Source organism: Lissotriton helveticus, chromosome 3_1, assembly GCF_964261635.1.
Source record: "Lissotriton helveticus chromosome 3_1, aLisHel1.1, whole genome shotgun sequence".
Classification (NCBI taxonomy): Eukaryota; Metazoa; Chordata; class Amphibia; order Caudata; family Salamandridae; genus Lissotriton; species Lissotriton helveticus.
Window position 1 is genome coordinate 1,535,248,897 of NC_136061.1, and position 13,554 is coordinate 1,535,262,450.

The following is a 13,554-nucleotide window of genomic DNA, read 5'->3' on the forward strand; positions in this document are numbered from 1 at the left end:
CCATGATACTTCACATCAAGGCACGTGCTTCTTCACTACAACCTAGTCACCAGGAACTAGGAACTAGATCATGGCATGTTTGCTCTCTTGCTGTAGTGTTGCCAACTTCACCTGGTGAAAAATAGAATGTACCACATCAGTCAAACTCTTGCAGTAGTTCAACACAAGGTCATCAGTAATATTTTCCAGTGCTGCCACAGGAAAAACAGGAATTTGTGTCACTCTCTCCATTAACATCTCGTTGGGAGAGAGGCCAGTCACTTTATTAGAGGAGCTTCTTAAACTCATCAATGCCAGAGGTAAGGAATCTGGTAAATTCAGAGATGTCGAATTGCAGATTTCTGACAACTTTGACTTGAGAGTACCATTCGCTCTCAACCACTCCAGATGACGATAACTAAAATAAAACTTCTGATCGATCTGCAACACAGTGCACACAATTATCACTATTATCATCAACCCATCTAAAGGTGAGTTCCCCTATCTGACTCTATAGAAGTTGGCAAAAAAAATGAATATAGGGATCACCTCCCTCCACATTAGATTGACTATGGTCAGGCTGTCACTCCTCCTAGTTGGGTACGCTTCTACCCACCTGGAGAAAAGGCCTACAATCACCAAAATATAGCACAATCTATTACACCTTGACATTTCAATAAAGTCGGCTTGTAGCCCAATAAATAGCCCCTCAGACTGACAAATATGATTTAAGTTCACTACATTTTTATTACCCACATTCCTCTGTTGACAAGTAACAAAACACAGACAAAAATCATCAGCTGCAGATTTGAAATGAGGATTAACCAACTCATTTTCTGAGGTACATTTTTCATCTGATTCCAATGAATTGGACATAAGTTCACGGTAGTTTGCATTTATGTCAACATAACGGTTACCATGTCATCTCCACCTTATATGCTGCTCATTTTACAACCACAACATCCTTAGGTAACTGTGATGTTCTTGATAAATCATGAATTCTTGGGCCAATCCTGACTGGAGTACCAGAGGAAGTCAAGAAACCTCTATCCATCCACAGCTGACCGAAATCATGGGCCACTCCAAAACCATATTGGCTATCTGTGCATGCAATTAGACAAACTGCATATGCTGCTCTCAGAACTCCTTGATGGTCCATCTACAAATCAAATCAAATCAGCCAATTCAAGTGGCACATCCTTAATGTCTGGTCTTGGCTTGGTACACAATTCTGTAACATCTATGCTGCCATCACAACCCCATCACTTTGCTAAATGGCAAGACTAGCCGCAGCAATAGTCTTCATGCAGCCTGGAAGTGCACAGCCACAGAGTCTAATGTAGCTGAAAATAATTCTGCTGCCTCTTTGCTCCTCCATTTTGTTGAGTAAGCAATGAAAGTGATCACCATTCTTTCTCATAATGAAATTAATAACAATATTTCTAGTAAGTAGGCATTCCTAGAGTGGGTGCAGTACAGAGGCTATGTCTGAGCTCCAGGAAAGCATTCTTACATTCATTGTCCCATGGCACTGGTTCACTCACTTCACTGCGGCCAAGCTTTTGAAAGGCTTTGTAATTAGGATAAAGTTTGGAGTCCACTGGTGACAGTAGCCAACCATTACCCCCAAAAAATCCTCAGTTTCATTTGTGTGGTTGGTGGGTTCATTTTTAGAATTGCAGAGATTTGTTCTGCAGACACATCCTCGCTTCTTTCTCAATTTTATGACCCAAGTAAACAACTTCTTTCTGACAATATTACAATGTAGTCAGATATACTTTAAGGGCATGCTCTACATGTGACCTAACAATGCTATTATGTCAAGCTTTCAATTTTCTCTCCTTTTGGAGAGCCAGTATAATTCAGGTAGCCAATTAATTGCACCAGTACTGAATTACAAACTCTCTATATCTTTCTTCAGTATGAGAGGAGAAGATCGATGGACTCTCTACATACCCTTGTTGAATTTGGCACCAGATCATTGCTGTATTTTGAAATCAAAATGCAAATAGATACTGCCAAGCCTCATGAATGGCACAAATCAATTACAGTGAACCACTCCATGTTACCTATATCTGGAGCAAAATGGCAGCAGAATTCAGTACCATGGGTCAATGTGGAACATTATTAATATTTCCAGGTCCTGCACTATTCTCCATTTCCCACTCAGTTTTTCTATTCCCATGATCAGGGAGTTGCAAGGACTCCTTACTACCTCTTTTAAAATGCCTTGTTCTATCATCTTTTCAATAACAAGAGCTATTCTCTCCTTTTTACTCATACCAAACCTCATCCCACTACTATGATCCCCCAAATAACACTTTCTAAACTCTTCCCTCTTCTATTCCTCCATTATCCTATTCAATCCAACTAACAGACTCACGTGTCCACCGCTCCAATTAAGTCATATTTCCCTATACTAATCCACCACTAATCCTTTTGGGTTCCTGAATAGCGAGCTACTCGTCAAAAAGTGCTTTGAAGTCTTGTCAGGGGTAGTAAGTGCTATATAAAAACAATTACAATTCTGTCTCCTCTTCTTCACGACTAAGCTTGTACTGAGGAGTACGAGGAAATACTGCATTAGGTTTTACTTTAATTTGCACTGGCTCTGCACCTTTTATTAACCCAATTTCTTTCCCAGTAAAACACCAAACTTCCTATTTCACAGTGTGTCTTAAATATGGGTGTAAGTCCTCTTTTGTGAGAACTGGAAACAGTTCCACTCTTAACTCTAGTGACTTCAATTTTATGTCTAAATCCTCAACCTGTGTTTGAATTGCTACACCATCCAGTGTACAATAAATCACACAATGTATCTGGCACAAGTCATGGCCCAAAAAATTAATTAGGCTTGTGTCCCATGGAATAAATTGATGACCATTCTCTATTGATCCTATTTTTCCAGGGAATTTTCTGACACCTTAGTAGTGATATGCTTGTTGCTAATGCCTAATACTTGGACTTGTTTTCCAGCTAGAGGTATATTTGGAAACTCCATCGGACCATGGAGCTGGTAGCACCTGTATCGATCAGTCATGATACGAGGTGTCCATTCACCTTGATGAAGCAAGTTTTCGCATATTACGCGACTTGCTCAAATCAAGAACCTCGAATAACTTATAATCCTGTAATACAACTCGTATGTTTTACTAATTTCCTTTATTTTGGATATACATGTATCTTAGTTATGCTTGCCTATGTGTTTACTAATACGAATAACTCGTGTCCTTAATATGGCCGCCGCTTGAGGGTTTGCTTCTGCGCATGCGTTAGTCACACTCACGTGACGTGACGTAGTTGCAGTTCTGGTGGGAAAATGTGCGCATGCGTGCTTACAACTAAAATGGCTGTCGGTGTTATAACGTGGTGAAGCTTGTGCAGATGCTCTCGTGTTATCGTCTGTTGCACTAACTATAATGCAATAGTATATTTTTCTGATTTGAGAAGTATAAAGTAGCTTTTCATGGTATATGGTGAATTCATTTATTTCTATGTTTTAATTTGTTTTCGCTTACTTTTCATGTACCACGGTATTGAGGGTCTGATGCAAGGCTCAAGACTCCATATTAAGAGGATAGTCTGCGCATGTCCAAACTCTAGCTGTGGCATTGACAAGATGCCAACTGAAGGTCCCTGCCAAGATGTGCCTGGGAAGATGCACCTTCACCCAGCCGGAGAAACAGAATTTGTACTGCATTCGCAACAATTGTATACTCTGCTATTGTATTCTGTAGAATAGGTCATGGGAACCCCAAATTCACTAGGCGGTTCCATAAAATGCAAATACGAGCTTGTAGAAGTTTGTTCTGATTGGTGTGTCGACCTATCCTACCTGGGGACCAATCAAAATTGGGGATTCTGACACTTGCAACATTTGGGGGGTGGTACACTGACCCGAAAACAGTATAACTAGCCTAGGTTTAGCTGGAGAAATTGTCCGACTTGTCTGAATAGCTGACCTGTCACTGACCCAACGCACTCAATAGGTGACTGAATACAGAGCGCTGCGGAGCACTCTGTCCGAATTTAACCATAGACTCTAAGGTTTTACTAAACCTTAAGTGCTGGCGGAGCACTTTGCTGGGGAGTTCGCTAACCCAATCGGGGTTCTGACTGATAGCTGCAGAGAGGGTGGAGCGCAGGCGTTGCTTCCAAACTGCGGGTGCTGGTCGTGCCTTGGTGGTCCTGTCCTGATCCTAATCTGGTTTTCCTGTCCTGTCCTGGGGTGTCCAATCTGCACCTGCTGTCCCATAGATGACTGTCCTTCCTTGGGTATTTCCTGTCCTTGACTGATCCGTGGCCAGGGTTGGTCTGCACACCTTTCTAGGTAAATATAGTGCGAAAACTCTACACTGCATCTTCTATTTTCCTGTCTTTGCTTTAATAAAGACATTTCTTTGCATACGTTAATTTTCCATGCTTTTCGCAACTTACTATAAAAGTCACACAGTATATTTTTCCTTAGCATGTTCCTATGTTTCCCTACCTTTTAGAACACATTCTCTCCATACTGTTTATGAATCATAACTGTGGTATATAAATTTTCTCCTGAAACCTGATTTAACGTAATAATGCTAGAACTATAGCGTGTTCCATTTTTCCCCTCCTATAGATGTATAGGATTTCCAATCTTTACCTTGAAGTATTTTTCCCAAACAGTAAAGTCTAGTTCGTGATCCATTTTTCTAAAATCTATTTAGTAGATCGCATTGTTATAACTTTCTTATAGACTCATAAATGGTTGCCTTAGTTTTTCTTTTATATGGTTACGCGCTCTTCATTATTCTGATTATAGATTGCCTTCTCGTAGTAAAATGTATACACTCAGAAACTGATTTCTAAGATAAACTTTTAAAACTTTCCAGTAGTCTGTGGTTATTTGATGAAGTAAGAGAAATAAAGTTGGTATTTGTATTTTGCCTGCTTTTCTTTTACAGCTAGCTCCCTGATCCATTGTGGATCTTAGGTACCCGTAACGGTGGATTGGTAAGTCGGGTACATTAGAAATAAATAGGAAGGAACCAGGGTTGCTGGTAGAAGAATTGTTAGGTCACCCGATTAATGTATATGATAAATCGGAAGAATATGGGCCTGGTATGCGTATGGTGAAAATTATTGGCCGGGTGACCTGCGATCTCTATCAGTAATTTTCTGGTAGCAGAGATATGGTTAGGGACTAGTTAAAGTTAGGTAGGACTAGTTAAGCTAGATAGGTTGGATGCTGCTAAAATTTTTATGATAACACTTTATTGCTGCTACAAGAGTAAACATTTTTTGGTGAACTGATCACTCACGTGAAATGTTTGCTTTGAAAAATTATGAAATGTTTTAAATTGTTTTTCCTATTATTGTACTGATATATGTATTAACCCACTCGTTAGTAAAGTGTTTATATGTTTGTTGGGAATCCCCGGGGAATTGAATAGCGAGTGGTGAAGAGAATCCACTTCGCGTTGAGGTCACTGGCCTAAGGAAGGTTAGTGCAGGTTAGGCAGAACTGGAAGCACTAACTAGGGTTTTTCTGAATGTTTGTTTGAATAAATGATAGCGACGAGATCACTGGCAAAACTTCTATTGTGAGAAAAACCTAGTAAGGATCACAGCGGAAGGAGTAGCAGGTTCATCGGAGCTTGGGTGATAGCAAAGGGGTTCGCTGGTGAAACTTTAGACTTAGTATATATCCCGGAAAGAAGTGGATAAGTCAAAAGAAGTAGCAGGTTCCCTAATGCTTGCGTGAAGGGTAGGCAGAAGAGATCTATCCGTAGTGAGTGAAAAGTAAATGGAAGTAGTTTACTTGCAGTGAAACAAAGCTTTGCTTTCTAGACACTTGGGTACAGTGGCGAATGTGTATTCGTTTGTAAAATAACAAAGCACTTGCACTTTTAGAGAGAAATTAAGTTTCCGTTACCTTGTGAGGGAGGGAGTCAGTTGCGGAGCTGCTCTGACGTCACTCTGTGCCGCGCTGGGATTGGTAGACGCAGCGGGTGTGTAGCGGAGCTGGAATTGTAAAGGAGGGGTGAGTGCCGAAGCGTGAGAACCTGTCTCGCAAAAGGCCGCGCACCCATTGGTCGAGATTATTTGAAACCGTGCACTTCATTGGTTGCACGAAAATAAAAAACGCACTTGGATTGGAAGTAATTTGTAAACAGAGTCACTAGCAGAAATCGTATGTGGCACTCGTATAGACCACATGCTAGACCTGATCCACGACATTTAGGGTTTGAGAACGATCAGTGGAAAGGACATAAAACCGACATTATGTACGGAAATAAGAGAAAACTATCCCTTGTAAATAAAGTAAAGAATTATTTTAAAAAGGACAAGCCGATTAAAACCAGAGAAGGTGTTGTCATTCCGCCACCTAATACTCCCGCATCTTTCATGATGTTTGATAAAGGGTACCACTCGTGTGTATGGTTGGAAACGTGGGCGGAGTACACCAAGGATGACGGAATTTTGGCTTTTCCATTAGAGGGTACATTCAATGGTAGAATTCTATTTAATTTGAGAACCCGAATGAATGACTTACATCCCAGACCTAGATTAACGCAGTACGAAGCTTTAGAGGAATGGGAGATCGAAGCTTTTGAGAGAGACAAGCCCCGAATGGATAAAGGGTTAACAAAATTTTATCCAAAACTAAAACAAGAGACCCGTGATAAAAAGATGAAACAATGGAGACAGAATATGATTGTAGAAGGGCTGTTTCCCATGATGCCAATGGGTGGTCCTCCTGCAGGAGAGAAGAGAACAGAAAAATGCAAACATTGGGTGCCCATGGGGGAGTCGGATGATGAATTATTAGATGACATGTTTATGAGAAGTCCGCCTCCTTATAATGAAGGACACCGACCCTCTAGTGAAGGGGATAATTCACGGAGACCTCCTCCCCGGGAAGAGGCCAGATCAGTGAGTGTAGAAGAGAGTTGTCAAATACCTCCATATAATGAGGGTTTGGGACCTCTAGGTGCTAGAGATATCTGTCAAAGAGCACCATTTTGTGGGGAGTCAAGATATTCGAGAGAAAGAGACTTCTGCTCTCGACCTCCCTACGAGGGTGAGGCAAGGCCTTCAACGTCAGGAATTCCGTTCTCAAGACCCCCGTCCGAGGAGGAACCGAGATCCCTAGGCACAGGAAGTCTGTTCCCAAAACCTAATTACGGTGAAGGACCAAGTGAGACACATCCCACTGCCCCGAGTTATGCCCCAACTTTGACCCCGCAGGTATTACATGACAATTCTTTAGACAGGATGCTGGAGGACAGGGAACGAGAGGCTTTAGCTAAGCAGAGAGCCGAGATAATTCAGAAGATCTCCCAGTTAAATACAAGTCCTGAAGCCTTGACAATCCCGGTAACTATTGGACCAGTGGTTCCGCTGTATGGGGATAGACAGGGAAGTCCGAAGACTCCAGTTATTACTCCAGTTGTAGCACAGCCAAGACCAGAGCCCTTAATTGTGGATGACCAGACCAGTGAATGTGAGTCCGAGGTCTCGCTAATGGATCTGCCCATTAGGGGTGCAGGAAAAAGGTTACAGAAAAGACATAATCCTTTCAACACGAGGGAGATTCAAATGGAATCGACTTCGGGTACCAAGAGTGTCACATTGGTGACTCCTGAAGAAATTGAAAGGTGGAGTCGAGAGTTAGAAAAACAAACTCCTCAGTCGAAACCTTTAGATATTTTCAAGCTTAGAATAGAAATGGAAGAGCTAATGGCAGGAAATGTAGGTTTAGACAGATTAAATACCTATTCTGAAGAAGAGTTGCTGTTTATTGGCAAGAGTTTTACCCGAAACACCAGAGTACTCCATGAAAAATTAACAGACACTGCAGCTAGTATGGGAATCGATATTTCAAAATCAAAGCCCCTGCAGAAACCCTATAGAGCTGATTTTTCAGACAAAGATCTGGAAAATATGAATGTGTCAGGAAAAAAGGCGCAAGTTAAAGAATTATTGACAGTGTTGCAAAAATAGGGAGACGTAGAAAAGTGGAAAGCCAGGTGGGCAAAGAAGAAAGATGAGGCCAGATCTAAACAGACGACTTCTGAGTTTGTTCTAAAGGAAGCTGACAAACCTGAGCAGTTATACCCTATGCGTGAAGTGCCAGGTGGAAAATACGTGCACGTTCCATGGTCCAGACAGGATATTGTGTCCTTTACCAATGACTTTCCAAAATTACGAGAAAAGCCTGTGGACTGGTACAGGCAGGTGGAAAGGTTTGTAAAGGTGCAAAAGTGCTTGTGGAAAGACCTGGATGGGTTTTTCGACATTGTGGTTCCTGTGGATTTATGGACCGAATGCAAGGTTGCCATTGATTGGCCCAACAAAGAGTATGATAGGGACCCGGTAACAGGTGCTCCCTCTGATGAGGTAATGAGAAAATACGACCAGGTCATGTTGCATCTGAAAAAGAAGGTGGCTGCAAAGGAAACTGATTGGACCAAAATAGATAGAACCACGCAGGAAAGGGATGAGACTGTGCACTTCTTTTATGAAAGACTGTTACAGGTGTTCAAAACTTACAGTGGAATAGATAACATCGAGATGAAGGACATGACCCACTTCATTTACAGGTTTGTAAACGGTTTAAGACCCAAAATTTGCCAGTGGATCAAAGACAATAAGATTTGTTGGCAATCTAAGAAAATGGATGAGGTCTTACGGTATGCAAAGTACTGTGAGGACGAGATGGCAGATAAGAAAAAGGCACTCAAGGAAAAGGTCATGTGGGCACAAGTGAAGCTAGCAGAACAACAGGAAAAGCAGTTGAATAAGATGAATAAGAATACCCAAAATCAAGGCTCTGGGGGTGGAGGGAAGCCCAAGGTAAAAATGAGCAGAGAAGAAGCTAAAAAGAAATTTCCCTGCCACCAGTGCGGAGAAATCGGGCACTGGAGAGACGAGTGTCCATATTTACAGCATGATAATACCCAAACCCCTGATTTAACTCCACAGACGCAGAATGAAAAACCAAGAAAGACTCAGCATCAGGTAAAGGCAAGTCAATTGCCCCGAGCGCCTAAACCAAATTATAAAGGAAAATCACCACAGGGTGATGACATAGAGATCTGGGGAGGCAATGAGAATAGAAATGCAGCAACTTCGCACTTTTTGTCGAATGATACCTTTTTCTGTGACAACCAATACTGACGGGGCCTGAGAGGAGAGGACAAGGAGTGTGTTCTTGGCGCCTCCTTGCCGGTAGACCAGTCAGGGCCATACATTGAAGGAAAGGTTGACGGAAATGATGTCACCTTTCTATTGGACACTGGTGCTACCCGTTCTACTGTGAGAACAGCGGACGTTCCAAACCTACCCCTCTCGGGAGAAGCAATCCAAGTAGTGGGTGTGTCTAATCAATTGATTAGTACCCCAGTTACTGAGCCCATGTAGATCACAATAGAAGAAATGCATAGATTTGTAGTTTGTGATACCAGTCCAGTAAACCTACTGGGACGTGATTTGTTGTGCAAAATGAACTGCACCATCTTTTGCACACCAAAAGGCGTCGAAATTCAAACCCCAGATGAGGATGGCATATACAAATTAATGTTAATTAGACCAGACTCAGAAATTAAACAAATGACTATACAGGACTTACCTGAAGAACTCCAAAAGACAGTGAAACCAGAAGTATGGGACTTTACAGGAAAGGATGTAGGATTAATGGCAAATGTAGACCCAATACAAATAGCCATGAAAGAAAATGCAGTTTATCCTAATACCAAGCCATAGAAAATGAGTGCAGAAGTGAGAGCAGGAGTTGCCATTGAAATAAAAAGACTGCTAGAAGCAAACATCATACAAGAAGTGATGAGTAGTCCGTGTAACTCACCCATAATTGGAATTAAGAAACCTAGTGGCAAGTACAGGGTAGTGCAGGACCTGAGAAAGGTAAACAAAATAGTGGTTCCTTGTTGTCCTATTTTTCCAAACCCAGCAGTGATCCTATATCAGATTCCCTGGGATGCTGAGTGGTTTACCGTGATAGACCTATGTCATGCATTCTTTTCGATCCCATTGCATCCAGATAGCAAATTTCTTTTCTCATTTGCTTTCGACAGTCACGTGTACGTTTGGAATCGGGTCCCTCAAGGGTACACCGAAAGTCCCTCTATCTTTAATCAGATTTTGAAAAAGTGCCTTGAATCTTTAGTGTTACCTGGAAATTCTGTCCTGGTGCAATATATAGATGACCTTTTAGTGGCATCTAAAAGTCATAGAGATTGTGTTGTTGACACCATTTCTTTACTGAATCACCTAGGTGAAAAAGGACATAAAGTGTCCCCTGACAAATTGCAGTTCTGTACAAAATCAGTGAAATATCTGGGGCACCAGATAGAAAAAGGAATCAGAAAAGTCACTTCTGAGAGAGTCAGAATAATTAGGAACATGCAGTTACCACGTACTCAGAAAGAAATCAGAATGTTCCTTGGAGTGGTAGGTTACTGCCAGCAATGGATTGTGGGATTTGCAGTCCTAGCAAAACCTTTGATAAAAATGACAAAGAAAGGAGCAAAGGACCCCGTGGAATGGGATGATGAGGGCATGACAGCATTCACTAAATTACGAGAATGTCTGTGTACAGCACCTGCTTTAGGGATGCCTGACTATTCTAAAGAATGTGCACTATTTTGTGATACACGAGATAATTGTGCACTGTTAGTCCTAACTCAGGAGCATGGGTTGACTAGACGTCCAGTGGCATATTTTTCTGCCACTTTAGATCCAGTGGCTGCTGGATTACCCGGATGTCTGAAAGCAGTAGCTGCAACTTGCACAAGTCTAGAACAGAGTGAATCTATTGTAATGGGACATCCTGTAACTGTGTATGTTCCCCATGCAGTTGTGATTTTATTGACCAGAACTAAGACCCAGTATCTCACCCCTAGTCGGCTGACTAAATACGAGAGGATTCTTGTGGGTGCTGCGAATGTGGTCATTACTCGGTGTAATATCCTGAACCCAGCTACCCTGCTCCCTGACTCAATGATTATGGAAGCCGAGGGAGAGGACGAACATGACTGCATAGATCTGACAGAATTCAGTACTAAACCACGCCCAGACATTAAAGAAGTACCTTTGCCTGTAGAAGATGAGGAGCTGTTTGTGGATGGCTCATGTATGAGACACGAACTTGTAGGCCTAAGTGCTGCTTATGCTGTAGTCTCTATAGACGCCATTAAAGAAGCTTCCTGTTTATATGGAGTAAAGTCTGCACAAGTAGCCAAATTGAATGCATTGATAAGAGCCTGTAAAATTGGGAAAAACAAAAGAATAACAGTATATACTGACAGTCAGTACTGTTATGGAGTTGTGCATGACTTTGGCCAATTGTGGCTACAGAGGGAGTTTCTGACTTCTTCAGGTACTCCCATCAGAAATGGAAAAGTTGTACAAGATTTACTGGAAGCAATCCAATTACCAAAAGAATTGGCAGTGGTCAAATGCGCTGCTCATAAATCTGGCATTGACCATATGACATTGGGAAACCGATTTGCTGATGAAGTGGCTCAAAATTGTGCCAGAAATCGCATGTCTGTAAATATTAAACTGGGGGGACCTGGAAACAGCTGCCAACTTATGGTGTTTGAAGAGGTGCCTACCTGGGAAGAGTTGAGAGACTGGCAGCATGCGGTGCCAGAAAAAGAGAAAGAAAAATGGAAGAAACTTGGTTGTCGACCTAGAAGTGAGGATGGTGTCATTGTGGGCCCAAATGGTATGCCTGTGTTGCCTAGACATCTGCTTGCTTCTATGGCCAGACTGATACATGGAGATTCACACACTGGTAGGGATGCCATGGTTCTGGTTTTCCAACAAACATGGTACAATCCGAAGTTCAGGAAGGTAGCAGAGTCACTCTGCCAGAGGTGCTTAACATGTCAGGAGTTTAACGCTGGGAAAAGGACTGTAGTCGAATTGGGAAAAATTGGAAAATCAGGAGGTCCCTTTGTAAGAGTACAGATTGATTTCATCACAATGCCTCGCTGTGAGGGAATGAGATATGTCCTTGTCATTGTCTGCCTGTTTTCAAAACGGGTGGAGGCCTACCCTGCTAAAAAGAGTGACGCCATAACTGTAGCTAAATTGTTACTACGAGAATTAATACCCAGGTTCGGGGTTCCAGTCACAATTGAATCAGATAGAGGAAAACATTTTCAGAATGAGGTAATCGATCAGCTCTGTAAGGCATTTAAGATCACACAAAAATTGCACTGTGCATATCGTCCAGAGGCTTCTGGAGTGGTGGAGCAAGTAAATGGCACTATGAAGTCAAGGCTAGGGAAAATGTGTGACTCTACAGGCATGAACTGGATAAATGCTTTACCTCTTGTTCTGATGCGACTCAGAAGTATTCCAGACCGGAAAACAGGCCTGAGCCCTCATGAGATCCTGATGGGAAGAGTGATGAGACAAGCATGGGTACCAGGACATAAACTGCTAAACATTTCTGATGATTTGGTACTTGAGTACTGCAAGCAACTGGGTGACCAAGTGCGTTCTATCTCTCGCCAGATTGGGGAAGACGCCGTCGCCAATCCAACAACTCCAGTCCACAATCTGGTTCCTGGCGACTGGGTTAGACTCAAGAAACATACTCGTTCGAGTTGCCTTGCACCGAGGTGGGGAAAACAACGCCAAATAATATTGGTGACCACGACAGCGGTGAAGTGTGCCGGCGTTCCAAAGTGGATCCATGCCAGCCATACACAGAAGGTGATTCCAGACGAGAAAACTGACGCTGAAGGTTGTCCAGCTGAGGGGTCTGCAGAAGTTGGTCCTGAAGTAGCTGATGACGAACAACCGAGCACCAGTCAAGATGATTGGATACCCATAATCGACCTGACTAATGACCCAATCCGAACAAGAAGTCAAACCTATGCAGATAGAGAGTGGGATAGAGAGGAAGAGATAGGCACAGGCGAAGATCCTCAGATTATTGAGATTCACGTCAAGTCTGAGGAGGAAGAAGGACAGACAGGGACAGAGCAGGTGATCGACACACCTCCACAAACCCATGAAATTGAAAAGGGACAGACAAGAATTAGTGAAAAGGTTCAAGCAGAAGAAAATCAAGGGATCGAAGTGCTTGAACAGGATCAGATAGAACTAGAAGAACGTGTTCAGGGCTCAGAAATAGAAACGCCCAAAAGCCAAATAGAATGTACACCTGAACAAGGCCAGCTTAGTAACCAGGCAGAAGAAATAGAAGAAAGACCTGGAACTAGTCAGACAGGAAGGGAAGAATCAGAAGTGCCACAAACAAACGAAAATAAAAGAGCATTAGAAGACAGCCAAATCACAGTGCCAACTAAAAGACTCAAGAAAAAGAAACATATCGAACCAAGATATATTAAGAGACTGAGACTGAGAATAAAAACAGTAGAGGAGAAACTTGCAGAAAGAAGGAAAAGTCCTCGTATTGCAGAGCAAGTTGGAGAAAGTTCACAAAGGAGGAGTGACCGAATAAAAAGACTGAACGAAAAATACCAAGATCCTGAATGGACATATTTAGTGTTGGAGGAATTTGAAGATCTTGATATTACTGACGAAAGTGACGAAGAA